Genomic DNA, 23,879 nt, shown 5'->3' with positions numbered 1-23,879 from the left:
GACCTCAAAGACTTTAACTACGCCACAATACTTTATGGACTTATGGAATGCCCAACAAAAGACCAAAAAATTATGGCATGGAAGACAATAAATTGCGCCAAAATAGCTCTCTGGAAAGCCCGAAATATTTTAATTTTTAATCATGATGAATTGTCTTTAAATGATGTTTTTAGTTTTTGTTTAAGTGAAATGTATGTATATTTTTTATTAGATAAAAAAAATAATCCAAATATCTCCCTAAAATGGGATGTCAATGTATGGAACACATTTTGAATTTTTGTAACATTTTATTAATTTGAATATATGCAAATTTTTATCCTATTTGAATAATTTATGCTTTTAAGTCTCGTATGTTTCGAGACAATGTATAAAAATTTGTAATGATGTAAAATGTTGCTTTTATTTCTGTACATCTGTGTAATTTTTAAATAAAACTGGTTTTATCCCTGTGAGGGGATAGCCAAATTAAAAAAAAAATCTGTTCTTATCAGTTTAATATCTGATACGTCCCCTATCTGGGGACCATATATTAAATGGATTTTTAGAACAGGGAGATGGAAAAAGAGCTTGCTCTGTCCACTCCACCCATTGACCTGGTATTGCAGTATCTCCAGGACCGGTGCACCCCTTCTTTAATGCAGTTTCTAAAATCAGAAAGAATTGAATTCAATGTTTTTTGTTCATTTTGCTTGTTTGTCGGATTTTGGGATGGACTCTTTGGCTTTGCTTTTCTTCTCCTCATTGGATTTTTCATGTTCAAAGTTGCAGAAGCCAGATTACAAGCTCATTTTGGTTCAACTTCAGCAACTGTGCATTGCATTGCCATGTAATGTGATGCAATGCTATCTTTCTAGCTCTCCCTTTTTACTTCCTTTTGGATAAACAGACATATTAGGCAAGCATTTTGGAGCTTTCACCTAAATAACTACAGGTGGTGAGATAAGCTGCACAATATAATTGACCTTTCAGTATATTGTTGCACACACACCATCTATTTAGCAAATGCCCTTGTTATCAACAGCAGCCTTTTAAACTCACCTGAGCTAACAGGTATGTGCACTGGTTACTCTGCTGCGCTTAAAATTTCTTTTTTGGTTTGCTACAATGCCTTTTCTGAAACGTTGTCTCCCTCTGCTGGAACACTGACTTCTTTCATTTAATGCCTGCAGACTATAAAAGAGAACCCAACCCAAAAAGTTTGGTTGATTAGTCTGTGGCATTCTGTTAAACTGTTGCTTATGGCGGTCTCTGTGAGCTTCTCAGCGACATTCAGCCAGCCAGGTATCCTGCCTGCAGTAGATGGAATGTGGCAATGGAACGCTGGCTGCGCGTGTCATAATAGGCTCTGAGCCTTTATATACCTGTGCACAGCAGCAGCCACCTTCAGTCTGCTGCTGGACAGCCAGCAGCAGCAGCAGCAGGAGAGGTATGTAATCAGGAGCCCTCCTGCTAAGGGTAGACAGCTGCTCGTTCCACCCCACCCCCCGCCTTAATTGGTTCTCCTCCCTTCCAACGGTGTTGAGGCGGGTGGGAACAGCAGGGGGTGAAGGTGCTGTGTTTAAAGAGGTGGAGTTATGCAGATCTAAAACGCGTGGATTGCAGCAGCAGCAAGCCGAAAAGTGCAGGCATGTAAGGGATCTAGAGGTTGACAACATGTCTTCTTAACGGGAGTCCAGGAGCTCATCTCCACAAATGGACTTTTCAGGATCCTTGGGTGGCTCCGTAGTTTGAAACCAATTCTGGTTATCGCTTCTCGGCCTTTTGGCTAAGATCAAGTGTAGTATCTGTTCTTATCAGTTTAATATCTGATACGTCCCCTATCTGGGGACCATATATTAAATGGATTTTTAGAACAGGGAGATGGAAAAAGAGCTTGCTCTGTCCACTCCACGCATTGACCTGGTATTGCAGTATCTCCAGGACCGGTGCACCCCTTCTTTAATGCAGTTTCTAAAATCAGAAAGAATTGAATTCAATGTTTTTTGTTCATTTTGCTTGTTTGTCGGATTTTGGGATGGACTCTTTGGCTTTGCTTTTCTTCTCCTCATTGGATTTTTCATGTTCAAAGTTGCAGAAGCCAGATTACAAGCTCATTTTGGTTCAACTTCAGCAACTGTGCATTGCATTGCCATGTAATGTGATGCAATGCTATCTTTCTAGCTCTCCCTTTTTACTTCCTTTTGGATAAACAGACATATTAGGCAAGCATTTTGGAGCTTTCACCTAAATAACTACAGGTGGTGAGATAAGCTGCACAATATAATTGACCTTTCAGTATATTGTTGCACACACACCATCTATTTAGCAAATGCCCTTGTTATCAACAGCAGCCTTTTAAACTCACCTGAGCTAACAGGTATGTGCGCTGGTTACTCTGCTGCGCTTAAAATTTCTTTTTTGGTTTGCTACAATGCCTTTTCTGAAACGTTGTCTCCCTCTGCTGGAACACTGACTTCTTTCATTTAATGCCTGCAGACTATAAAAGAGAACCCAACCCAAAAAGTTTGGTTGATTAGTCTGTGGCATTCTGTTAAACTGTTGCTTATGGCGGTCTCTGTGAGCTTCTCAGCGACATTCAGCCAGCCAGGTATCCTGCCTGCAGTAGATGGAATGTGGCAATGGAACGCTGGCTGCGCGTGTCATAATAGGCTCTGAGCCTTTATATACCTGTGCACAGCAGCAGCCACCTTCAGTCTGCTGCTGGACAGCCAGCAGCAGCAGCAGCAGGAGAGGTATGTAATCAGGAGCCCTCCTGCTAAGGGTAGACAGCTGCTCGTTCCACCCCACCCCCCGCCTTAATTGGTTCTCCTCCCTTCCAACGGTGTTGAGGCGGGTGGGAACAGCAGGGGGTGAAGGTGCTGTGTTTAAAGAGGTGGAGTTATGCAGATCTAAAACGCGTGGATTGCAGCAGCAGCAAGCCGAAAAGTGCAGGCATGTAAGGGATCTAGATGTTGACAACATGTCTTCTTAACGGGAGTCCAGGAGCTCATCTCCACAAATGGACTTTTCAGGATCCTTGGGTGGCTCCGTAGTTTGAAACCAATTCTGGTTATCGCTTCTCGGCCTTTTGGCTAAGATCAAGTGTAGTATCTGTTCTTATCAGTTTAATATCTGATACGTCCCCTATCTGGGGACCATATATTAAATGGATTTTTAGAACAGGGAGATGGAAAAAGAGCTTGCTCTGTCCACTCCACGCATTGACCTGGTATTGCAGTATCTCCAGGACCGGTGCACCCCTTCTTTAATGCAGTTTCTAAAATCAGAAAGAATTGAATTCAATGTTTTTTGTTCATTTTGCTTGTTTGTCGGATTTTGGGATGGACTCTTTGGCTTTGCTTTTCTTCTCCTCATTGGATTTTTCATGTTCAAAGTTGCAGAAGCCAGATTACAAGCTCATTTTGGTTCAACTTCAGCAACTGTGCATTGCATTGCCATGTAATGTGATGCAATGCTATCTTTCTAGCTCTCCCTTTTTACTTCCTTTTCGATAAACAGACATATTAGGCAAGCATTTTGGAGCTTTCACCTAAATAACTACAGGTGGTGAGATAAGCTGCACAATATAATTGACCTTTCAGTATATTGTTGCACACACACCATCTATTTAGCAAATGCCCTTGTTATCAACAGCAGCCTTTTAAACTCACCTGAGCTAACAGGTATGTGCGCTGGTTACTCTGCTGCGCTTAAAATTTCTTTTTTGGTTTGCTACAATGCCTTTTCTGAAACGTTGTCTCCTTCTGCTGGAACACTGACTTCTTTCATTTAATGCCTGCAGACTATAAAAGAGAACCCAACCCAAAAAGTTTGGTTGATTAGTCTGTGGCATTCTGTTAAACTGTTGCTTATGGCGGTCTCTGTGAGCTTCTCAGCGACATTCAGCCAGCCAGGTATCCTGCCTGCAGTAGATGGAATGTGGCAATGGAACGCTGGCTGCGCGTGTCATAATAGGCTCTGAGCCTTTATATACCTGTGCACAGCAGCAGCCACCTTCAGTCTGCTGCTGGACAGCCAGCAGCAGCAGCAGCAGGAGAGGTATGTAATCAGGAGCCCTCCTGCTAAGGGTAGACAGCTGCTCGTTCCACCCCACCCCCCGCCTTAATTGGTTCTCCTCCCTTCCAACGGTGTTGAGGCGGGTGGGAACAGCAGGGGGTGAAGGTGCTGTGTTTAAAGAGGTGGAGTTATGCAGATCTAAAACGCGTGGATTGCAGCAGCAGCAAGCCGAAAAGTGCAGGCATGTAAGGGATCTAGAGGTTGACAACATGTCTTCTTAACGGGAGTCCAGGAGCTCATCTCCACAAATGGACTTTTCAGGATCCTTGGGTGGCTCCGTAGTTTGAAACCAATTCTGGTTATCGCTACTCGGCCTTTTGGCTAAGATCAAGTGTAGTATCTGTTCTTATCAGTTTAATATCTGATACGTCCCCTATCTGGGGACCATATATTAAATGGATTTTTAGAACAGGGAGATGGAAAAAGAGCTTGCTCTGTCCACTCCACGCATTGACCTGGTATTGCAGTATCTCCAGGACCGGTGCACCCCTTCTTTAATGCAGTTTCTAAAATCAGAAAGAATTGAATTCAATGTTTTTTGTTCATTTTGCTTGTTTGTCGGATTTTGGGATGGACTCTTTGGCTTTGCTTTTCTTCTCCTCATTGGATTTTTCATGTTCAAAGTTGCAGAAGCCAGATTACAAGCTCATTTTTGTTCAACTTCAGCAACTGTGCATTGCATTGCCATGTAATGTGATGCAATGCTATCTTTCTAGCTCTCCCTTTTTACTTCCTTTTGGATAAACAGACATATTAGGCAAGCATTTTGGAGCTTTCACCTAAATAACTACAGGTGGTGAGATAAGCTGCACAATATAATTGACCTTTCAGTATATTGTTGCACACACACCATCTATTTAGCAAATGCCCTTGTTATCAACAGCAGCCTTTTAAACTCACCTGAGCTAACAGGTATGTGCGCTGGTTACTCTGCTGCGCTTAAAATTTCTTTTTTGGTTTGCTACAATGCCTTTTCTGAAACGTTGTCTCCCTCTGCTGGAACACTGACTTCTTTCATTTAATGCCTGCAGACTATAAAAGAGAACCCAACCCAAAAAGTTTGGTTGATTAGTCTGTGGCATTCTTTTAAACTGTTGCTTATGGCGGTCTCTGTGAGCTTCTCAGCGACATTCAGCCAGCCAGGTATCCTGCCTGCAGTAGATGGAATGTGGCAATGGAACGCTGGCTGCGCGTGTCATAATAGGCTCTGAGCCTTTATATACCTGTGCACAGCAGCAGCCACCTTCAGTCTGCTGCTGGACAGCCAGCAGCAGCAGCAGCAGGAGAGGTATGTAATCAGGAGCCCTCCTGCTAAGGGTAGACAGCTGCTCGTTCCACCCCACCCCCCGCCTTAATTGGTTCTCCTCCCTTCCAACGGTGTTGAGGCGGGTGGGAACAGCAGGGGGTGAAGGTGCTGTGTTTAAAGAGGTGGAGTTATGCAGATCTAAAACGCGTGGATTGCAGCAGCAGCAAGCCGAAAAGTGCAGGCATGTAAGGGATCTAGAGGTTGACAACATGTCTTCTTAACGGGAGTCCAGGAGCTCATCTCCACAAATGGACTTTTCAGGATCCTTGGGTGGCTCCGTAGTTTGAAACCAATTCTGGTTATCGCTTCTCGGCCTTTTGGCTAAGATCAAGTGTAGTATCTTTTGAAAAGGCAGTTTTGTCCTTGGGCTGCCCTAGTAAATTGATGCATATTACACACTGGTTTGGTGCACTTGTTAGTACGCCAGGTGGCTCATAGAGTTATCTGATGGAAAACATGGCCCTCCAGGATCGAAGTCACTAGGCTGGGTAAGTGTGAGGGCTTTGGAGCAATGTGCCCCAGGAGTAGGCGCCCTGGTGGGAGTCCAAGCTTACTGGGACTGGGAACCCCAGAAAGACTTGGCTTCGTAGAACGCCGCACCTTTGCCAATCATACTTTCTGAGCAACCCCCCCTATTCCTGGCCTCCGGGCTAGGAAGGGGAATTTTTATAAACCCGGTCGGAGGTCCGGTCAGCTTTGGGCTGAGAAACCAACACAGGCTCCAGCTCCACTAGGGTGGCAGCCTAGATGGAAGCTGGGAGCACGAAAACGGCTCTTCTCCGGCTTCGGCTAGGGAGAGCATCGGAGATCCCTGACCCTCGCTGTGGCCTTCTGGCTCGGAGGGATGGGGATGGTTTATTGGGGACCCTCTCCTCCGGGAAGGGTCCACATGAATCCTCGCCTCGTGCGCTGTTTTGGTGTGACTTCGGTCACATTTTTCAGTGCCTTGGATGCAGCTTCAATCAAAAAATCTGTTCTTATCAGTTTAATATCTGATACGTCCCCTATCTGGGGACTATATATTAAATGGATTTTTAGAACAGGGAGATGGAAAAAGAGCTTGCTCTGTCCACTCCACGCATTGACCTGGTATTGCAGTATCTCCAGGACCGGTGCACCCCTTCTTTAATGCAGTTTCTAAAATCAGAAAGAATTGAATTCAATGTTTTTTGTTCATTTTGCTTGTTTGTCGGATTTTGGGATGGACTCTTTGGCTTTGCTTTTCTTCTCCTCATTGGATTTTTCATGTTCAAAGTTGCAGAAGCCAGATTACAAGCTCATTTTGGTTCAACTTCAGCAACTGTGCATTGCATTGCCATGTAATGTGATGCAATGCTATCTTTCTAGCTCTCCCTTTTTACTTCCTTTTGGATAAACAGACATATTAGGCAAGCATTTTGGAGCTTTCACCTAAATAACTACAGGTGGTGAGATAAGCTGCACAATATAATTGACCTTTCAGTATATTGTTGCACACACACCATCTATTTAGCAAATGCCCTTGTTATCAACAGCAGCCTTTTAAACTCACCTGAGCTAACAGGTATGTGCGCTGGTTACTCTGCTGCGCTTAAAATTTCTTTTTTGGTTTGCTACAATGCCTTTTCTGAAACGTTGTCTCCCTCTGCTGGAACACTGACTTCTTTCATTTAATGCCTGCAGACTATAAAAGAGAACCCAACCCAAAAAGTTTGGTTGATTAGTCTGTGGCATTCTGTTAAACTGTTGCTTATGGCGGTCTCTGTGAGCTTCTCAGCGACATTCAGCCAGCCAGGTATCCTGCCTGCAGTAGATGGAATGTGGCAATGGAACGCTGGCTGCGCGTGTCATAATAGGCTCTGAGCCTTTATATACCTGTGCACAGCAGCAGCCACCTTCAGTCTGCTGCTGGACAGCCAGCAGCAGCAGCAGCAGGAGAGGTATGTAATCAGGAGCCCTCCTGCTAAGGGTAGACAGCTGCTCGTTCCACCCCACCCCCCGCCTTAATTGGTTCTCCTCCCTTCCAACGGTGTTGAGGCGGGTGGGAACAGCAGGGGGTGAAGGTGCTGTGTTTAAAGAGGTGGAGTTATGCAGATCTAAAACGCGTGGATTGCAGCAGCAGCAAGCCGAAAAGTGCAGGCATGTAAGGGATCTAGAGGTTGACAACATGTCTTCTTAACGGGAGTCCAGGAGCTCATCTCCACAAATGGACTTTTCAGGATCCTTGGGTGGCTCCGTAGTTTGAAACCAATTCTGGTTATCGCTTCTCGGCCTTTTGGCTAAGATCAAGTGTAGTATCTGTTCTTATCAGTTTAATATCTGATACGTCCCCTATCTGGGGACCATATATTAAATGGATTTTTAGAACAGGGAGATGGAAAAAGAGCTTGCTCTGTCCACTCCACGCATTGACCTGGTATTGCAGTATCTCCAGGACCGGTGCACCCCTTCTTTAATGGAGTTTCTAAAATCAGAAAGAATTGAATTCAATGTTTTTTGTTCATTTTGCTTGTTTGTCGGATTTTGGGATGGACTCTTTGGCTTTGCTTTTCTTCTCCTCATTGGATTTTTCATGTTCAAAGTTGCAGAAGCCAGATTACAAGCTCATTTTGGTTCAACTTCAGCAACTGTGCATTGCATTGCCATGTAATGTGATGCAATGCTATCTTTCTAGCTCTCCCTTTTTACTTCCTTTTGGATAAACAGACATATTAGGCAAGCATTTTGGAGCTTTCACCTAAATAACTACAGGTGGTGAGATAAGCTGCACAATATAATTGACCTTTCAGTATATTGTTGCACACACACCATCTATTTAGCAAATGCCCTTGCTATCAACAGCAGCCTTTTAAACTCACCTGAGCTAACAGGTATGTGCGCTGGTTACTCTGCTGCGCTTAAAATTTCTTTTTTGGTTTGCTACAATGCCTTTTCTGAAACGTTGTCTCCCTCTGCTGGAACACTGACTTCTTTCATTTAATGCCTGCAGACTATAAAAGAGAACCCAACCCAAAAAGTTTGGTTGATTAGTCTGTGGCATTCTGTTAAACTGTTGCTTATGGCGGTCTCTGTGAGCTTCTCAGCGACATTCAGCCAGCCAGGTATCCTGCCTGCAGTAGATGGAATGTGGCAATGGAACGCTGGCTGCGCGTGTCATAATAGGCTCTGAGCCTTTATATACCTGTGCACAGCAGCAGCCACCTTCAGTCTGCTGCTGGACAGCCAGCAGCAGCAGCAGCAGGAGAGGTATGTAATCAGGAGCCCTCCTGCTAAGGGTAGACAGCTGCTCGTTCCACCCCACCCCCCGCCTTAATTGGTTCTCCTCCCTTCCAACGGTGTTGAGGCGGGTGGGAACAGCAGGGGGTGAAGGTGCTGTGTTTAAAGAGGTGGAGTTATGCAGATCTAAAACGCGTGGATTGCAGCAGCAGCAAGCCGAAAAGTGCAGGCATGTAAGGGATCTAGAGGTTGACAACATGTCTTCTTAACGGGAGTCCAGGAGCTCATCTCCACAAATGGACTTTTCAGGATCCTTGGGTGGCTCCGTAGTTTGAAACCAATTCTGGTTATCGCTTCTCGGCCTTTTGGCTAAGATCAAGTGTAGTATCTGTTCTTATCAGTTTAATATCTGATACGTCCCCTATCTGGGGACCATATATTAAATGGATTTTTAGAACAGGGAGATGGAAAAAGAGCTTGCTCTGTCCACTCCACGCATTGACCTGGTATTGCAGTATCTCCAGGACCGGTGCACCCCTTCTTTAATGCAGTTTCTAAAATCAGAAAGAATTGAATTCAATGTTTTTTGTTCATTTTGCTTGTTTGTCGGATTTTGGGATGGACTCTTTGGCTTTGCTTTTCTTCTCCTCATTGGATTTTTCATGTTCAAAGTTGCAGAAGCCAGATTACAAGCTCATTTTGGTTCAACTTCAGCAACTGTGCATTGCATTGCCATGTAATGTGATGCAATGCTATCTTTCTAGCTCTCCCTTTTTACTTCCTTTTGGATAAACAGACATATTAGGCAAGCATTTTGGAGCTTTCACCTAAATAACTACAGGTGGTGAGATAAGCTGCACAATATAATTGACCTTTCAGTATATTGTTGCACACACACCATCTATTTAGCAAATGCCCTTGTTATCAACAGCAGCCTTTTAAACTCACCTGAGCTAACAGGTATGTGCGCTGGTTACTCTGCTGCGCTTAAAATTTCTTTTTTGGTTTGCTACAATGCCTTTTCTGAAACGTTGTCTCCTTCTGCTGGAACACTGACTTCTTTCATTTAATGCCTGCAGACTATAAAAGAGAACCCAACCCAAAAAGTTTGGTTGATTAGTCTGTGGCATTCTGTTAAACTGTTGCTTATGGCGGTCTCTGTGAGCTTCTCAGCGACATTCAGCCAGCCAGGTATCCTGCCTGCAGTAGATGGAATGTGGCAATGGAACGCTGGCTGCGCGTGTCATAATAGGCTCTGAGCCTTTATATACCTGTGCACAGCAGCAGCCACCTTCAGTCTGCTGCTGGACAGCCAGCAGCAGCAGCAGCAGGAGAGGTATGTAATCAGGAGCCCTCCTGCTAAGGGTAGACAGCTGCTCGTTCCACCCCACCCCCCGCCTTAATTGGTTCTCCTCCCTTCCAACGGTGTTGAGGCGGGTGGGAACAGCAGGGGGTGAAGGTGCTGTGTTTAAAGAGGTGGAGTTATGCAGATCTAAAACGTGTGGATTGCAGCAGCAGCAAGCCGAAAAGTGCAGGCATGTAAGGGATCTAGAGGTTGACAACATGTCTTCTTAACGGGAGTCCAGGAGCTCATCTCCACAAATGGACTTTTCAGGATCCTTGGGTGGCTCCGTAGTTTGAAACCAATTCTGGTTATCGCTTCTCGGCCTTTTGGCTAAGATCAAGTGTAGTATCTGTTCTTATCAGTTTAATATCTGATACGTCCCCTATCTGGGGACCATATATTAAATGGATTTTTAGAACAGGGAGATGGAAAAAGAGCTTGCTCTGTCCACTCCACGCATTGACCTGGTATTGCAGTATCTCCAGGACCGGTGCACCCCTTCTTTAATGCAGTTTCTAAAATCAGAAAGAATTGAATTCAATGTTTTTTGTTCATTTTGCTTGTTTGTCGGATTTTGGGATGGACTCTTTGGCTTTGCTTTTCTTCTCCTCATTGGATTTTTCATGTTCAAAGTTGCAGAAGCCAGATTACAAGCTCATTTTGGTTCAACTTCAGCAACTGTGCATTGCATTGCCATGTAATGTGATGCAATGCTATCTTTCTAGCTCTCCCTTTTTACTTCCTTTTGGATAAACAGACATATTAGGCAAGCATTTTGGAGCTTTCACCTAAATAACTACAGGTGGTGAGATAAGCTGCACAATATAATTGACCTTTCAGTATATTGTTGCACACACACCATCTATTTAGCAAATGCCCTTGTTATCAACAGCAGCCTTTTAAACTCACCTGAGCTAACAGGTATGTGCGCTGGTTACTCTGCTGCGCTTAAAATTTCTTTTTTGGTTTGCTACAATGCCTTTTCTGAAACGTTGTCTCCCTCTGCTGGAACACTGACTTCTTTCATTTAATGCCTGCAGACTATAAAAGAGAACCCAACCCAAAAAGTTTGGTTGATTAGTCTGTGGCATTCTGTTAAACTGTTGCTTATGGCGGTCTCTGTGAGCTTCTCAGCGACATTCAGCCAGCCAGGTATCCTGCCTGCAGTAGATGGAATGTGGCAATGGAACGCTGGCTGCGCGTGTCATAATAGGCTCTGAGCCTTTATATACCTGTGCACAGCAGCAGCCACCTTCAGTCTGCTGCTGGACAGCCAGCAGCAGCAGCAGCAGGAGAGGTATGTAATCAGGAGCCCTCCTGCTAAGGGTAGACAGCTGCTCGTTCCACCCCACCCCCCGCCTTAATTGGTTCTCCTCCCTTCCAACGGTGTTGAGGCGGGTGGGAACAGCAGGGGGTGAAGGTGCTGTGTTTAAAGAGGTGGAGTTATGCAGATCTAAAACGCGTGGATTGCAGCAGCAGCAAGCCGAAAAGTGCAGGCATGTAAGGGATCTAGAGGTTGACAACATGTCTTCTTAACGGGAGTCCAGGAGCTCATCTCCACAAATGGACTTTTCAGGATCCTTGGGTGGCTCCGTAGTTTGAAACCAATTCTGGTTATCGCTTCTCGGCCTTTTGGCTAAGATCAAGTGTAGTATCTTTTGAAAAGGCAGTTTTGTCCTTGGGCTGCCCAAGTAAATTGATGCATATTACACACTGGTTTGGTGCACTTGTTAGTACGCCAGGTGTCTCATAGAGTTATCTGATGGAAAACATGTCCCTCCAGGATCGAAGTCACTAGGCTGGGTAAGTGTGAGGGCTTTGGAGCAATGTGCCCCAGGAGTAGGCGCCCTGGTGGGAGTCCAAGCTTACTGGGACTGGGAACCCCAGAAAGACTTGGCTTCGTAGCACGCCGCACCTTTGCCAATCATACTTTCTGAGCAACACCCCCTATTCCTGGCCTCCGGGCTAGGAAGGGGAATTTTTATAAACCCGGTCGGAGGTCCGGTCAGCTTTGGGCTGAGAAACCAACACAGGCTCCAGCTCCACTAGGGTGGCAGCCTAGATGGAAGCTGGGAGCACGAAAACGGCTCTTCTCCGGCTTCGGCTAGGGAGAGCATCGGAGATCCCTGACCCTCGCTGTGGCCTTCTGGCTCGGAGGGATGGGGATGGTTTATTGGGGACCCTCTCCTCCGGGAAGGGTCCACATGAATCCTCGCCTCGTGCGCTGTTTTGGTGTGACTTCGGTCACATTTTTCAGTGCCTTGGATGCAGCTTCAATCAAAAAAAATCTTTCGAAAAGGCGGTTTTGGATGTTGGCCGCCCTAGTAGATTGATACATTATGCACACTGGGGTTTAGGCGCTTGTTAGTACGCCAGGTGGCTAATATAGTCATCTGGTGGAAAGCATGGCCCCCCAGGATCGACGCCATTGGGCCGGGGAAGATCGAAAGCCCGAAGTGTGAAGTGCCCCAGGAGTGGTGACCCTGGGGTGCCTTAACTCACTGGGATTGGGAACCCCACTTGAGTTTATGGCACATTTGCACTAGCACTTCAATATTTCTTTCTTCACACACACCCTTATTCCGGGCCTTCTGGCCTTAGGATGGGGAATTTTTCAATTCCCGGTCGAAGGTCCGGGCAGTATTATACTGTGAAACCTTCACTATTTATTTAATTTTTTTTTGTCACTGTGTGTCCACTTTTTCACGTGTGTCCACGTCCTTACTAGGATTTTGTCGGGATGCGGTTCCCTTACGGGTTCCTCTCTTGGCAGGTCTAGGGGGGGAGTGTGTGGCCATCAGGTTCCGCTCCCCCCTGAACCCCCCTGGCTCTCCTCTTTCGGGAGGAGAGCGTTGTTGGCTCCCCTCTTCCGGGAGGGGAGCACAGTCTTTGGCTCCCAGTGCCTTGCTCGGGTGAGAACTCGGGCAGGTATTGAGGGTAAGATTGGGTCGCCTCTGGCTCCGGCTGGAGGTGGCTATTTGTCCCTGTGCCTCGCTGTGGCCTTCTGGCTCGGAGGGACGGGGAATGGTTTGGGGGACCCTTCTCCTTTTGGAGAGGGTTTCAAGAAGACCAGCATCCTAGTGCACTTTTTTTTGTGGCACTTGTCACTTTTTTAAGCGCACTCGGGTTTTGTACACGAATTCGGGCTTTCGAAAAAAAAAAAAAAAAAATCTGTTCTTATCAGTTTAATATCTGATACGTCCCATATCTGGGGACCATATAATAAATGGATTTTTAGAACAGGGAGATGGAAAAAGAGCTTGCTCTGTCCACTCCACGCATTGACCTGGTATTGCAGTATCTCCAGGACCGGTGCACCCCTTCTTTAATGCAGTTTCTAAAATCAGAAAGAATTGAATTCAATGTTTTTTGTTCATTTTGCTTGTTTGTCGGATTTTGGGATGGAATCTTTGGCTTTGCTTTTCTTCTCCTCATTGGATTTTTCATGTTCAAAGTTGCAGAAGCCAGATTACAAGCTCATTTTGGTTCAACTTCAGCAACTGTGCATTGCATTGCCATGTAATGTGATGCAATGCTATCTTTCTAGCTCTCCCTTTTTACTTCCTTTTGGATAAACAGACATATTAGGCAAGCATTTTGGAGCTTTCACCTAAATAACTACAGGTGGTGAGATAAGCTGCACAATATAATTGACCTTTCAGTATATTGTTGCACACACACCATCTATTTAGCAAATGCCCTTGTTATCAACAGCAGCCTTTTAAACTCACCTGAGCTAACAGGTATGTGCGCTGGTTACTCTGCTGCGCTTAAAATTTCTTTTTTGGTTTGCTACAATGCCTTTTCTGAAACGTTGTCTCCCTCTGCTGGAACACTGACTTCTTTCATTTAATGCCTGCAGACTATAAAAGAGAACCCAACCCAAAAAGTTTGGTTGATTAGTCTGTGGCATTCTGTTAAACTGTTGCTTATGGCGGTCTCTGTGAGCTTCTCAGCGACATTCAGCCAGCCAGGTATCCTGCCTGCAGTAGATGGAATGTGGCAATGGAACGCTGGCTGCGCGTGTCATAATAGGCTCTGAGCCTTTATATACCTGTGCACAGCAGCAGCCACCTTCAGTCTGCTGCTGGACAGCCAGCAGCAGCAGGAGAGGTATGTAATCAGGAGCCCTCCTGCTAAGGGTAGACAGCTGCTCGTTCCACCCCACCCCCCGCCTTAATTGGTTCTCCTCCCTTCCAACGGTGTTGAGGCGGGTGGGAACAGCAGGGGGTGAAGGTGCTGTGTTTAAAGAGGTGGAGTTATGCAGATCTAAAATGCGTGGATTGCAGCAGCAGCAAGCCGAAAAGTGCAGGCATGTAAGGGATCTAGAGGTTGACAACATGTCTTCTTAACGGGAGTCCAGGAGCTCATCTCCACAAATGGACTTTTCAGGATCCTTGGGTGGCTCCGTAGTTTGAAACCAATTCTGGTTATCGCTTCTCGGCCTTTTGGCTAAGATCAAGTGTAGTATCTGTTCTTATCAGTTTAATATCTGATACGTCCCCTATCTGGGGACCATATATTAAATGGATTTTTAGAACAGGGAGATGGAAAAAGAGCTTGCTCTGTCCACTCCATGCATTGACCTGGTATTGCAGTATCTCCAGGACCGGTGCACCCCTTCTTTAATGCAGTTTCTAAAATCAGAAAGAATTGAATTCAATGTTTTTTGTTCATTTTGCTTGTTTGTCGGATTTTGGGATGGACTCTTTGGCTTTGCTTTTCTTCTCCTCACTGGACTTTTCATGTTCAAAGTTGCAGAAGCCAGATTACAAGCTCATTTTGGTTCAACTTCAGCAACTGTGCATTGCATTGCCATGTAATGTGATGCAATGCTATCTTTCTAGCTCTCCCTTTTTACTTCCTTTTGGATAAACAGACATATTAGGCAAGCATTTTGGAGCTTTCACCTAAATAACTACAGGTGGTGAGATAAGCTGCACAATATAATTGACCTTTCAGTATATTGTTGCACACACACCATCTATTTAGCAAATGCCCTTGTTATCAACAGCAGCCTTTTAAACTCACCTGAGCTAACAGGTATGTGCGCTGGTTACTCTGCTGCGCTTAAAATTTCTTTTTTGGTTTGCTACAATGCCTTTTCTGAAACGTTGTCTCCCTCTGCTGGAACACTGACTTCTTTCATTTAATGCCTGCAGACTATAAAAGAGAACCCAACCCAAAAAGTTTGGTTGATTAGTCTGTGGCATTCTGTTAAACTGTTGCTTATGGCGGTCTCTGTGAGCTTCTCAGCGACATTCAGCCAGCCAGGTATCCTGCCTGCAGTAGATGGAATGTGGCAATGGAACGCTGGCTGCGCGTGTCATAATAGGCTCTGAGCCTTTATATACCTGTGCACAGCAGCAGCCACCTTCAGTCTGCTGCTGGACAGCCAGCAGCAGCAGCAGCAGGAGAGGTATGTAATCAGGAGCCCTCCTGCTAAGGGTAGACAGCTGCTCGTTCCACCCCACCCCCCGCCTTAATTGGTTCTCCTCCCTTCCAACGGTGTTGAGGCGGGTGGGAACAGCAGGGGGTGAAGGTGCTGTGTTTAAAGAGGTGGAGTTATGCAGATATAAAACGCGTGGATTGCAGCAGCAGCAAGCCGAAAAGTGCAGGCATGTAAGGGATCTAGAGGTTGACAACATGTCTTCTTAACGGGAGTCCAGGAGCTCATCTCCACAAATGGACTTTTCAGGATCCTTGGGTGGCTCCGTAGTTTGAAACCAATTCTGGTTATCGCTTCTCGGCCTTTTGGCTAAGATCAAGTGTAGTATCTGTTCTTATCAGTTTAATATCTGATACGTCCCCTATCTGGGGACCATATATTAAATGGATTTTTAGAACAGGGAGATGGAAAAAGAGCTTGCTCTGTCCACTCCACGCATTGACCTGGTATTGCAGTATCTCCAGGACCGGTGCACCCCTTCTTTAATGCAGTTTCTAAAATCAGAAAGAATTGAATTCAATGTTTTTTGTTCATTTTGCTTGTTTGTCAGATTTTGGGATGGACTCTTTGGCTTTGCTTTTCTTCTCCTCATTGGATTTTTCATGTTTAAAGTTGCAGAAGCCAGATTACAAGCTCATTTTGGTTCAACTTCAGCAACTGTGCATTGCATTGCCATGTAATGTGATGCAATGCTATCTTTCTAGCTCTCCCTTTTTACTTCCTTTTGGATAAACAGACATATTAGGCAAGCATTTTGGAGCTTTCACCTAAATAACTACAGGTGGTGAGATAAGCTGCACAATATAATTGACCTTTCAGTATATTGTTGCACACACACCATCTATTTAGCAAATGCCCTTGTTATCAACAGCAGCCTTTTAAACTCACCTGAGCTAACAGGTATGTGCGCTGGTTACTCTGCTGCGCTTAAAATTTCTTTTTTGGTTTGCTACAATGCCTTTTCTGAAACATTGTCTCCCTCTGCTGGAACACTGACTTCTTTCATTTAATGCCTGCAGACTATAAAAGAGAACCCAACCCAAAAAGTTTGGTTGATTAGTCTGTGGCATTCTGTTAAACTGTTGCTTATGGCGGTCTCTGTGAGCTTCTCAGCGACATTCAGCCAGCCAGGTATCCTGCCTGCAGTAGATGGAATGTGGAAATGGAACGCTGGCTGCGCATGTCATAATAGGCTCTGAGCCTTTATATACCTGTGCACAGCAGCAGCCACCTTCAGTCTGCTGCTGGACAGCCAGCAGCAGCAGCAGCAGGAGAGGTATGTAATCAGGAGCCCTCCTGCTAAGGGTAGACAGCTGCTCGTTCCACCCCACCCCCCGCCTTAATTGGTTCTCCTCCCTTCCAACGGTGTTGAGGCGGGTGGGAACAGCAGGGGGTGAAGGTGCTGTGTTTAAAGAGGTGGAGTTATGCAGATCTAAAACGCGTGGATTGCAGCAGCAGCAAGCCGAAAAGTGCAGGCATGTAAGGGATCTAGAGGTTGACAACATGTCTTCTTAACGGGAGTCCAGGAGCTCATCTCCACAAATGGACTTTTCAGGATCCTTGGGTGGCTCCGTAGTTTGAAACCAATTCTGGTTATCGCTTCTCGGCCTTTTGGCTAAGATCAAGTGTAGTATCTGTTCTTATCAGTTTAATATCTGATACGTCCCCTATCTGGGGACCATATATTAAATGGATTTTTAGAACAGGGAGATGGAAAAAGAGCTTGCTCTGTCCACTCCACGCATTGACCTGGTATTGCAGTATCTCCAGGACCGGTGCACCCCTTCTTTAATGCAGTTTCTAAAATCAGAAAGAATTGAATTCAATGTTTTTTGTTCATTTTGCTTGTTTGTCTGATTTTGGGATGGACCCTTTGGCTTTGCTTTTCTTCTCCTCATTGGATTTTTCATGTTCAAAGTTGCAGAAGCCAGATTACAAGCTCATTTTGGTTCAACTTCAGCAACTGTGCATTGCATTGCCATGTAATGTGATGCAATGCTATCTTTCTAGCTCTCCCTTTTTACTTCCTTTTGGATAAACAGACATATTAGGCAAGCATTTTGGAGCTTTCACCTAAATAACTACAGGTGGTGAGATAAGCTGCACAATATAATTGACCTTTCAGTATATTGTTGCACACACACCATCTATTTAGCAAATGCCCTTGTTATCAACAGCAGCCTTTTAAACTCACCTGAGCTAACAGGTATGTGCGCTGGTTACTCTGCTGCGCTTAAAATTTCTTTTTTGGTTTGCTACAATGCCTTTTCTGAAACGTTGTCTCCCTCTGCTGGAACACTGACTTCTTTCATTTAATGCCTGCAGACTATAAAAGAGAACCCAACCCAAAAAGTTTGGTTGATTAGTCTGTGGCATTCTGTTAAACTGTTGCTTATGGCGGTCTCTGTGAGCTTCTCAGTGACATTCAGCCAGCCAGGTATCCTGCCTGCAGTAGATGGAATGTGGCAATGGAACGCTGGCTGCGCGTGTCATAATAGGCTCTGAGCCTTTATATACCTGTGCACAGCAGCAGCCACCTTCAGTCTGCTGCTGGACAGCCAGCAGCAGCAGCAGCAGGAGAGGTATGTAATCAGGAGCCCTCCTGCTAAGGGTAGACAGCTGCTCGTTCCACCCCACCCCCCGCCTTAATTGGTTCTCCTCCCTTCCAACGGTGTTGAGGCGGGTGGGAACAGCAGGGGGTGAAGGTGCTGTGTTTAAAGAGGTGGAGTTATGCAGATCTAAAACGCGTGGATTGCAGCAGCAGCAAGCCGAAAAGTGCAGGCATGTAAGGGATCTAGAGGTTGACAACATGTCTTCTTAACGGGAGTCCAGGAGCTCATCTCCACAAATGGACTTTTCAGGATCCTTGGGTGGCTCCGTAGTTTGAAACCAATTCTGGTTATCGCTTCTCGGCCTTTTGGCTAAGATCAAGTGTAGTATCTGTTCTTATCAGTTTAATATCTGATACATCCCCTATCTGGGGACCATATATTAAATGGATTTTTAGAACAGGGAGATGGAAAAAGAGCTTGCTCTGTCCACTCCACGCATTGACCTGGTATTGCAGTATCTCCAGGACCGGTGCACCCCTTCTTTAATGCAGTTTCTAAAATCAGAAAGAATTGAATTCAATGTTTTTTGTTCATTTTGCTTGTTTGTCGGATTTTGGGATGGACTCTTTGGCTTTGCTTTTCTTCTCCTCATTGGATTTTTCATGTTCAAAGTTGCAGAAGCCAGATTACAAGCTCATTTTGGTTCAACTTCAGCAACTGTGCATTGCATTGCCATGTAATGTGATGCAATGCTATCTTTCTAGCTCTCCCTTTTTACTTCCTTTTGGATAAACAGACATATTAGGCAAGCATTTTGGAGCTTTCACCTAAATAACTACAGGTGGTGAGATAAGCTGCACAATATAATTGACCTTTCAGTATATTGTTGCACACACACCATCTATTTAGCAAATGCCCTTGTTATCAACAGCAGCCTTTTAAACTCACCTGAGCTAACAGGTATGTGCGCTGGTTACTCTGCTGCGCTTAAAATTTCTTTTTTGGTTTGCTACAATGCCTTTTCTGAAACGTTGTCTCCCTCTGCTGGAACACTGACTTCTTTCATTTAATGCCTGCAGACTATAAAAGAGAACCCAACCCAAAAAGTTTGGTTGATTAGTCTGTGGCATTCTGTTAAACTGTTGCTTATGGCGGTCTCTGTGAGCTTCTCAGCGACATTCAGCCAGCCAGGTATCCTGCCTGCAGTAGATGGAATGTGGCAATGGAACGCTGGCTGCGCGTGTCATAATAGGCTCTGAGCCTTTATATACCTGTGCACAGCAGCAGCCACCTTCAGTCTGCTGCTGGACAGCCAGCAGCAGCAGCAGCAGGAGAGGTATGTAATCAGGAGCCCTCCTGCTAAGGGTAGACAGCTGCTCGTTCCACCCCACCCCCCGCCTTAATTGGTTCTCCTCCCTTCCAACGGTGTTGAGGCGGGTGGGAACAGCAGGGGGTGAAGGTGCTGTGTTTAAAGAGGTGGAGTTATGCAGATCTAAAACGCGTGGATTGCAGCAGCAGCAAGCCGAAAAGTGCAGGCATGTAAGGGATCTAGAGGTTGACAACATGTCTTCTTAACGGGAGTCCAGGAGCTCATCTCCACAAATGGACTTTTCAGGATCCTTGGGTGGCTCCGTAGTTTGAAACCAATTCTGGTTATCGCTTCTCGGCCTTTTGGCTAAGATCAAGTGTAGTATCTGTTCTTATCAGTTTAATATCTGATACGTCCCCTATCTGGGGACCATATATTAAATGGATTTTTAGAACAGGGAGATGGAAAAAGAGCTTGCTCTGTCCACTCCACGCATTGACCTGGTATTGCAGTATCTCCAGGACCGGTGCACCCCTTCTTTAATGCAGTTTCTAAAATCAGAAAGAATTGAATTCAATGTTTTTTGTTCATTTTGCTTGTTTGTCGGATTTTGGGATGGACTCTTTGGCTTTGCTTTTCTTCTCCTCATTGGATTTTTCATGTTCAAAGTTGCAGAAGCCAGATTACAAGCTCATTTTGGTTCAACTTCAGCAACTGTGCATTGCATTGCCATGTAATGTGATGCAATGCTGTCTTTCTAGCTCTCCCTTTTTACTTCCTTTTGGATAAACAGACATATTAGGCAAGCATTTTGGAGCTTTCACCTAAATAACTACAGGTGGTGAGATAAGCTGCACAATATAATTGACCTTTCAGTATATTGTTGCACACACACCATCTATTTAGCAAATGCCCTTGTTATCAACAGCAGCCTTTTAAACTCACCTGAGCTAACAGGTATGTGCGCTGGTTACTCTGCTGCGCTTAAAATTTCTTTTTTGGTTTGCTACAATGCCTTTTCTGAAACGTTGTCTCCCTCTGCTGGAACACTGACTTCTTTCATTTAATGCCTGCAGACTATAAAAGAGAACCCAACCCAAAAAGTTTGGTTGATTAGTCTGTGGCATTCTGTTAAACTGTTGCTTATGGCGGTCTCTGTGAGCTTCTCAGCGACATTCAGCCAGCCAGGTATCCTGCCTGCAGTAGATGGAATGTGGCAATGGAACGCTGGCTGCGCGTGTCATAATAGGCTCTGAGCCTTTATATACCTGTGCACAGCAGCAGCCACCTTCAGTCTGCTGCTGGACAGCCAGCAGCAGCAGCAGCAGGAGAGGTATGTAATCAGGAGCCCTCCTGCTAAGGGTAGACAGCTGCTCGTTCCACCCCACCCCCCGCCTTAATTGGTTCTCCTCCCTTCCAACGGTGTTGAGGCGGGTGGGAACAGCAGGGGGTGAAGGTGCTGTGTTTAAAGAGGTGGAGTTATGCAGATCTAAAACGCGTGGATTGCAGCAGCAGCAAGCCGAAAAGTGCAGGCATGTAAGGGATCTAGAGGTTGACAACATGTCTTCTTAACGGGAGTCCAGGAGCTCATCTCCACAAATGGACTTTTCAGGATCCTTGGGTGGCTCCGTAGTTTGAAACCAATTCTGGTTATCGCTTCTCGGCCTTTTGGCTAAGATCAAGTGTAGTATCTGTTCTTATCAGTTTAATATCTGATACGTCCCCTATCTGGGGACCATATATTAAATGGATTTTTAGAACAGGGAGATGGAAAAAGAGCTTGCTCTGTCCACTCCACGCATTGACCTGGTATTGCAGTATCTCCAGGACCGGTGCACCCCTTCTTTAATGCAGTTTCTAAAATCAGAAAGAATTGAATTCAATGTTTTTTGTTCATTTTGCTTGTTTGTCGGATTTTGGGATGGACTCTTTGGCTTTGCTTTTCTTCTCCTCATTGGATTTTTCATGTTCAAAGTTGCAGAAGCCAGATTACAAGCTCATTTTGGTTCAACTTCAGCAACTGTGCATTGCATTGCCATGTAATGTGATGCAATGCTGTCTTTCTAGCTCTCCCTTTTTACTTCCTTTTGGATAAACAGACATATTAGGCAAGCATTTTGGAGCTTTCACCTAAATAACTACAGGTGGTGAGATAAGCTGCACAATATAATTGACCTTTCAGTATATTGTTGCACACACACCATCTATTTAGCAAATGCCCTTGTTATCAACAGCAGCCTTTTAAACTCACCTGAGCTAACAGGTATGTGCGCTGGTTACTCTGCTGCGCTTAAAATTTCTTTTTTGGTTTGCTACAATGCCTTTTCTGAAACGTTGTCTCCCTCTGCTGGAACACTGACTTCTTTCATTTAATGCCTGCAGACTATAAAAGAGAACCCAACCCAAAAAGTTTGGTTGATTAGTCTGTGGCATTCTGTTAAACTGTTGCTTATGGCGGTCTCTGTGAGCTTCTCAGCGACATTCAGCCAGCCAGGTATCCTGCCTGCAGTAGATGGAATGTGGCAATGGAACGCTGGCTGCGCGTGTCATAATAGGCTCTGAGCCTTTATATACCTGTGCACAGCAGCAGCCACCTTCAGTCTGCTGCTGGACAGCCAGCAGCAGCAGCAGCAGGAGAGGTATGTAATCAGGAGCCCTCCTGCTAAGGGTAGACAGCTGCTCGTTCCACCCCACCCCCCGCCTTAATTGGTTCTCCTCCCTTCCAACGGTGTTGAGGCGGGTGGGAACAGCAGGGGGTGAAGGTGCTGTGTTTAAAGAGGTGGAGTTATGCAGATCTAAAACGCGTGGATTGCAGCAGCAGCAAGCCGAAAAGTGCAGGCATGTAAGGGATCTAGAGGTTGACAACATGTCTTCTTAACGGGAGTCCAGGAGCTCATCTCCACAAATGGACTTTTCAGGATCCTTGGGTGGCACCGTAGTTTGAAACCAATTCTGGTTATCGCTTCTCGGCCTTTTGGCTAAGATCAAGTGTAGTATCTGTTCTTATCAGTTTAATATCTGATACGTCCCCTATCTGGGGACCATATATTAAATGGATTTTTAGAACAGGGAGATGGAAAAAGAGCTTGCTCTGTCCACTCCACGCATTGACCTGGTATTGCAGTATCTCCAGGACCGGTGCACCCCTTCTTTAATGCAGTTTCTAAAATCAGAAAGAATTGAATTCAATGTTTTTTGTTCATTTTGCTTGTTTGTCGGATTTTGGGATGGACTCTTTGGCTTTGCTTTTCTTCTCCTCATTGGATTTTTCATGTTCAAAGTTGCAGAAGCCAGATTACAAGCTCATTTTGGTTCAACTTCAGCAACTGTGCATTGCATTGCCATGTAATGTGATGCAATGCTATCTTTCTAGCTCTCCCTTTTTACTTCCTTTTGGATAAACAGACATATTAGGCAAGCATTTTGGAGCTTTCACCTAAATAACTACAGGTGGTGAGATAAGCTGCACAATATAATTGACCTTTCAGTATATTGTTGCACACACACCATCTATTTAGCAAATGCCCTTGTTATCAACAGCAGCCTTTTAAACTCACCTGAGCTAACAGGTATGTGCGCTGGTTACTCTGCTGCGCTTAAAATTTCTTTTTTGGTTTGCTACAATGCCTTTTCTGAAACGTCTCCCTCTGCTGGAACACTGACTTCTTTCATTTAATGCCTGCAGACTATAAAAGAGAACCCAACCCAAAAAGTTTGGTTGATTAGTCTGTGGCATTCTGTTAAACTGTTGCTTATGGCGGTCTCTGTGAGCTTCTCAGCGACATTCAGCCAGCCAGGTATCCTGCCTGCAGTAGATGGAATGTGGCAATGGAACGCTGGCTGCGCGTGTCATAATAGGCTCTGAGCCTTTATATACCTGTGCACAGCAGCAGCCACCTTCAGTCTGCTGCTGGACAGCCAGCAGCAGCAGCAGCAGGAGAGGTATGTAATCAGGAGCCCTCCTGCTAAGGGTAGACAGCTGCTCGTTCCACCCCACCCCCCGCCTTAATTGGTTCTCCTCCCTTCCAACGGTGTTGAGGCGGGTGGGAACAGCAGGGGGTGAAGGTGCTGTGTTTAAAGAGGTGGAGTTATGCAGATCTAAAACGCGTGGATTGCAGCAGCAGCAAGCCGAAAAGTGCAGGCATGTAAGGGATCTAGAGGTTGACAACATGTCTTCTTAACGGGAGTCCAGGAGCTCATCTCCACAAATGGACTTTTCAGGATCCTTGGGTGGCTCCGTAGTTTGAAACCAATTCTGGTTATCGCTTCTCGGCCTTTTGGCTAAGATCAAGTGTAGTATCTGTTCTTATCAGTTTAATATCTGATATGTCCCCTATCTGGGGACCATATATTAAATGGATTTTTAGAACAGGGAGATGGAAAAAGATCTTGCTCTGTCCACTCCACGCATTGACCTGGTATTGCAGTATCTCCAGGACCGGTGCACCCCTTCTTTAATGCAGTTTCTAAAATCAGAAAGAATTGAATTCAATGTTTTTTGTTCATTTTGCTTGTTTGTCGGATTTTGGGATGGACTCTTTGGCTTTGCTTTTCTTCTCCTCATTGGATTTTTCATGTTCAAAGTTGCAGAAGCCAGATTACAAGCTCATTTTGGTTCAACTTCAGCAACTGTGCATTGCATTGCCATGTAATGTGATGCAATGCTA

At 45.2% G+C, this 23,879-nt stretch overlaps 17 non-coding genes and 2 pseudogenes across 17 annotated transcripts; all 19 read left to right on the top strand.

The window, feature by feature from the left end:
* The first annotated feature begins 442 nt into the window (after nucleotides 1-442).
* Nucleotides 443-630, top strand: LOC141225099 (U2 spliceosomal RNA). The gene has a single exon (XR_012292416.1). It is a non-coding gene; the product is annotated as a U2 spliceosomal RNA (small nuclear RNA).
* A 1,115-nt stretch (nucleotides 631-1,745) lies between these two features.
* LOC141225266 (U2 spliceosomal RNA) lies at nucleotides 1,746-1,936 on the top strand. The gene has a single exon (XR_012292542.1). It is a non-coding gene; the product is annotated as a U2 spliceosomal RNA (small nuclear RNA).
* Nucleotides 1,937-3,051: 1,115 nt separating this feature from the next.
* LOC141225265 (U2 spliceosomal RNA) lies at nucleotides 3,052-3,242 on the top strand. The gene has a single exon (XR_012292541.1). It is a non-coding gene; the product is annotated as a U2 spliceosomal RNA (small nuclear RNA).
* A 1,115-nt stretch (nucleotides 3,243-4,357) lies between these two features.
* LOC141225610 (U2 spliceosomal RNA) lies at nucleotides 4,358-4,548 on the top strand. Its single transcript, XR_012292881.1, has one exon. It is a non-coding gene; the product is annotated as a U2 spliceosomal RNA (small nuclear RNA).
* Nucleotides 4,549-5,663: 1,115 nt separating this feature from the next.
* Nucleotides 5,664-5,779, top strand: LOC141225147 (U2 spliceosomal RNA; annotated as a pseudogene).
* A 524-nt stretch (nucleotides 5,780-6,303) lies between these two features.
* Nucleotides 6,304-6,485, top strand: LOC141225620 (U2 spliceosomal RNA). Its single transcript, XR_012292891.1, has one exon. It is a non-coding gene; the product is annotated as a U2 spliceosomal RNA (small nuclear RNA).
* A 1,115-nt stretch (nucleotides 6,486-7,600) lies between these two features.
* Nucleotides 7,601-7,791, top strand: LOC141225264 (U2 spliceosomal RNA). Its single transcript, XR_012292540.1, has one exon. It is a non-coding gene; the product is annotated as a U2 spliceosomal RNA (small nuclear RNA).
* A 1,115-nt stretch (nucleotides 7,792-8,906) lies between these two features.
* Nucleotides 8,907-9,097, top strand: LOC141225263 (U2 spliceosomal RNA). Its single transcript, XR_012292539.1, has one exon. It is a non-coding gene; the product is annotated as a U2 spliceosomal RNA (small nuclear RNA).
* A 1,115-nt stretch (nucleotides 9,098-10,212) lies between these two features.
* Nucleotides 10,213-10,403, top strand: LOC141225262 (U2 spliceosomal RNA). The gene has a single exon (XR_012292538.1). It is a non-coding gene; the product is annotated as a U2 spliceosomal RNA (small nuclear RNA).
* Nucleotides 10,404-11,518: 1,115 nt separating this feature from the next.
* LOC141225141 (U2 spliceosomal RNA) lies at nucleotides 11,519-11,634 on the top strand (annotated as a pseudogene).
* A 1,408-nt stretch (nucleotides 11,635-13,042) lies between these two features.
* Nucleotides 13,043-13,225, top strand: LOC141225129 (U2 spliceosomal RNA). Its single transcript, XR_012292441.1, has one exon. It is a non-coding gene; the product is annotated as a U2 spliceosomal RNA (small nuclear RNA).
* A 1,109-nt stretch (nucleotides 13,226-14,334) lies between these two features.
* Nucleotides 14,335-14,525, top strand: LOC141225522 (U2 spliceosomal RNA). Its single transcript, XR_012292794.1, has one exon. It is a non-coding gene; the product is annotated as a U2 spliceosomal RNA (small nuclear RNA).
* A 1,115-nt stretch (nucleotides 14,526-15,640) lies between these two features.
* Nucleotides 15,641-15,831, top strand: LOC141225261 (U2 spliceosomal RNA). Its single transcript, XR_012292537.1, has one exon. It is a non-coding gene; the product is annotated as a U2 spliceosomal RNA (small nuclear RNA).
* Nucleotides 15,832-16,946: 1,115 nt separating this feature from the next.
* Nucleotides 16,947-17,137, top strand: LOC141225260 (U2 spliceosomal RNA). Its single transcript, XR_012292536.1, has one exon. It is a non-coding gene; the product is annotated as a U2 spliceosomal RNA (small nuclear RNA).
* A 1,115-nt stretch (nucleotides 17,138-18,252) lies between these two features.
* On the top strand, nucleotides 18,253-18,443 carry LOC141225552 (U2 spliceosomal RNA). Its single transcript, XR_012292824.1, has one exon. It is a non-coding gene; the product is annotated as a U2 spliceosomal RNA (small nuclear RNA).
* A 1,115-nt stretch (nucleotides 18,444-19,558) lies between these two features.
* On the top strand, nucleotides 19,559-19,749 carry LOC141225259 (U2 spliceosomal RNA). The gene has a single exon (XR_012292535.1). It is a non-coding gene; the product is annotated as a U2 spliceosomal RNA (small nuclear RNA).
* Nucleotides 19,750-20,864: 1,115 nt separating this feature from the next.
* On the top strand, nucleotides 20,865-21,055 carry LOC141225258 (U2 spliceosomal RNA). Its single transcript, XR_012292534.1, has one exon. It is a non-coding gene; the product is annotated as a U2 spliceosomal RNA (small nuclear RNA).
* Nucleotides 21,056-22,170: 1,115 nt separating this feature from the next.
* On the top strand, nucleotides 22,171-22,361 carry LOC141225257 (U2 spliceosomal RNA). Its single transcript, XR_012292533.1, has one exon. It is a non-coding gene; the product is annotated as a U2 spliceosomal RNA (small nuclear RNA).
* Nucleotides 22,362-23,473: 1,112 nt separating this feature from the next.
* LOC141225600 (U2 spliceosomal RNA) lies at nucleotides 23,474-23,664 on the top strand. The gene has a single exon (XR_012292871.1). It is a non-coding gene; the product is annotated as a U2 spliceosomal RNA (small nuclear RNA).
* Nucleotides 23,665-23,879: the final 215 nt, after the last annotated feature.

The sequence above is a fragment of the Phyllobates terribilis genome, unplaced genomic scaffold (assembly GCF_046119375.1).
Source record: "Phyllobates terribilis strain yellow unplaced genomic scaffold, ASM4611937v1 Scaffold_404__1_contigs__length_1715579, whole genome shotgun sequence".
Lineage (NCBI taxonomy): Eukaryota > Metazoa > Chordata > Amphibia > Anura > Dendrobatidae > Phyllobates > Phyllobates terribilis.
This window is presented reverse-complemented; position numbering and strand designations above follow the sequence as displayed.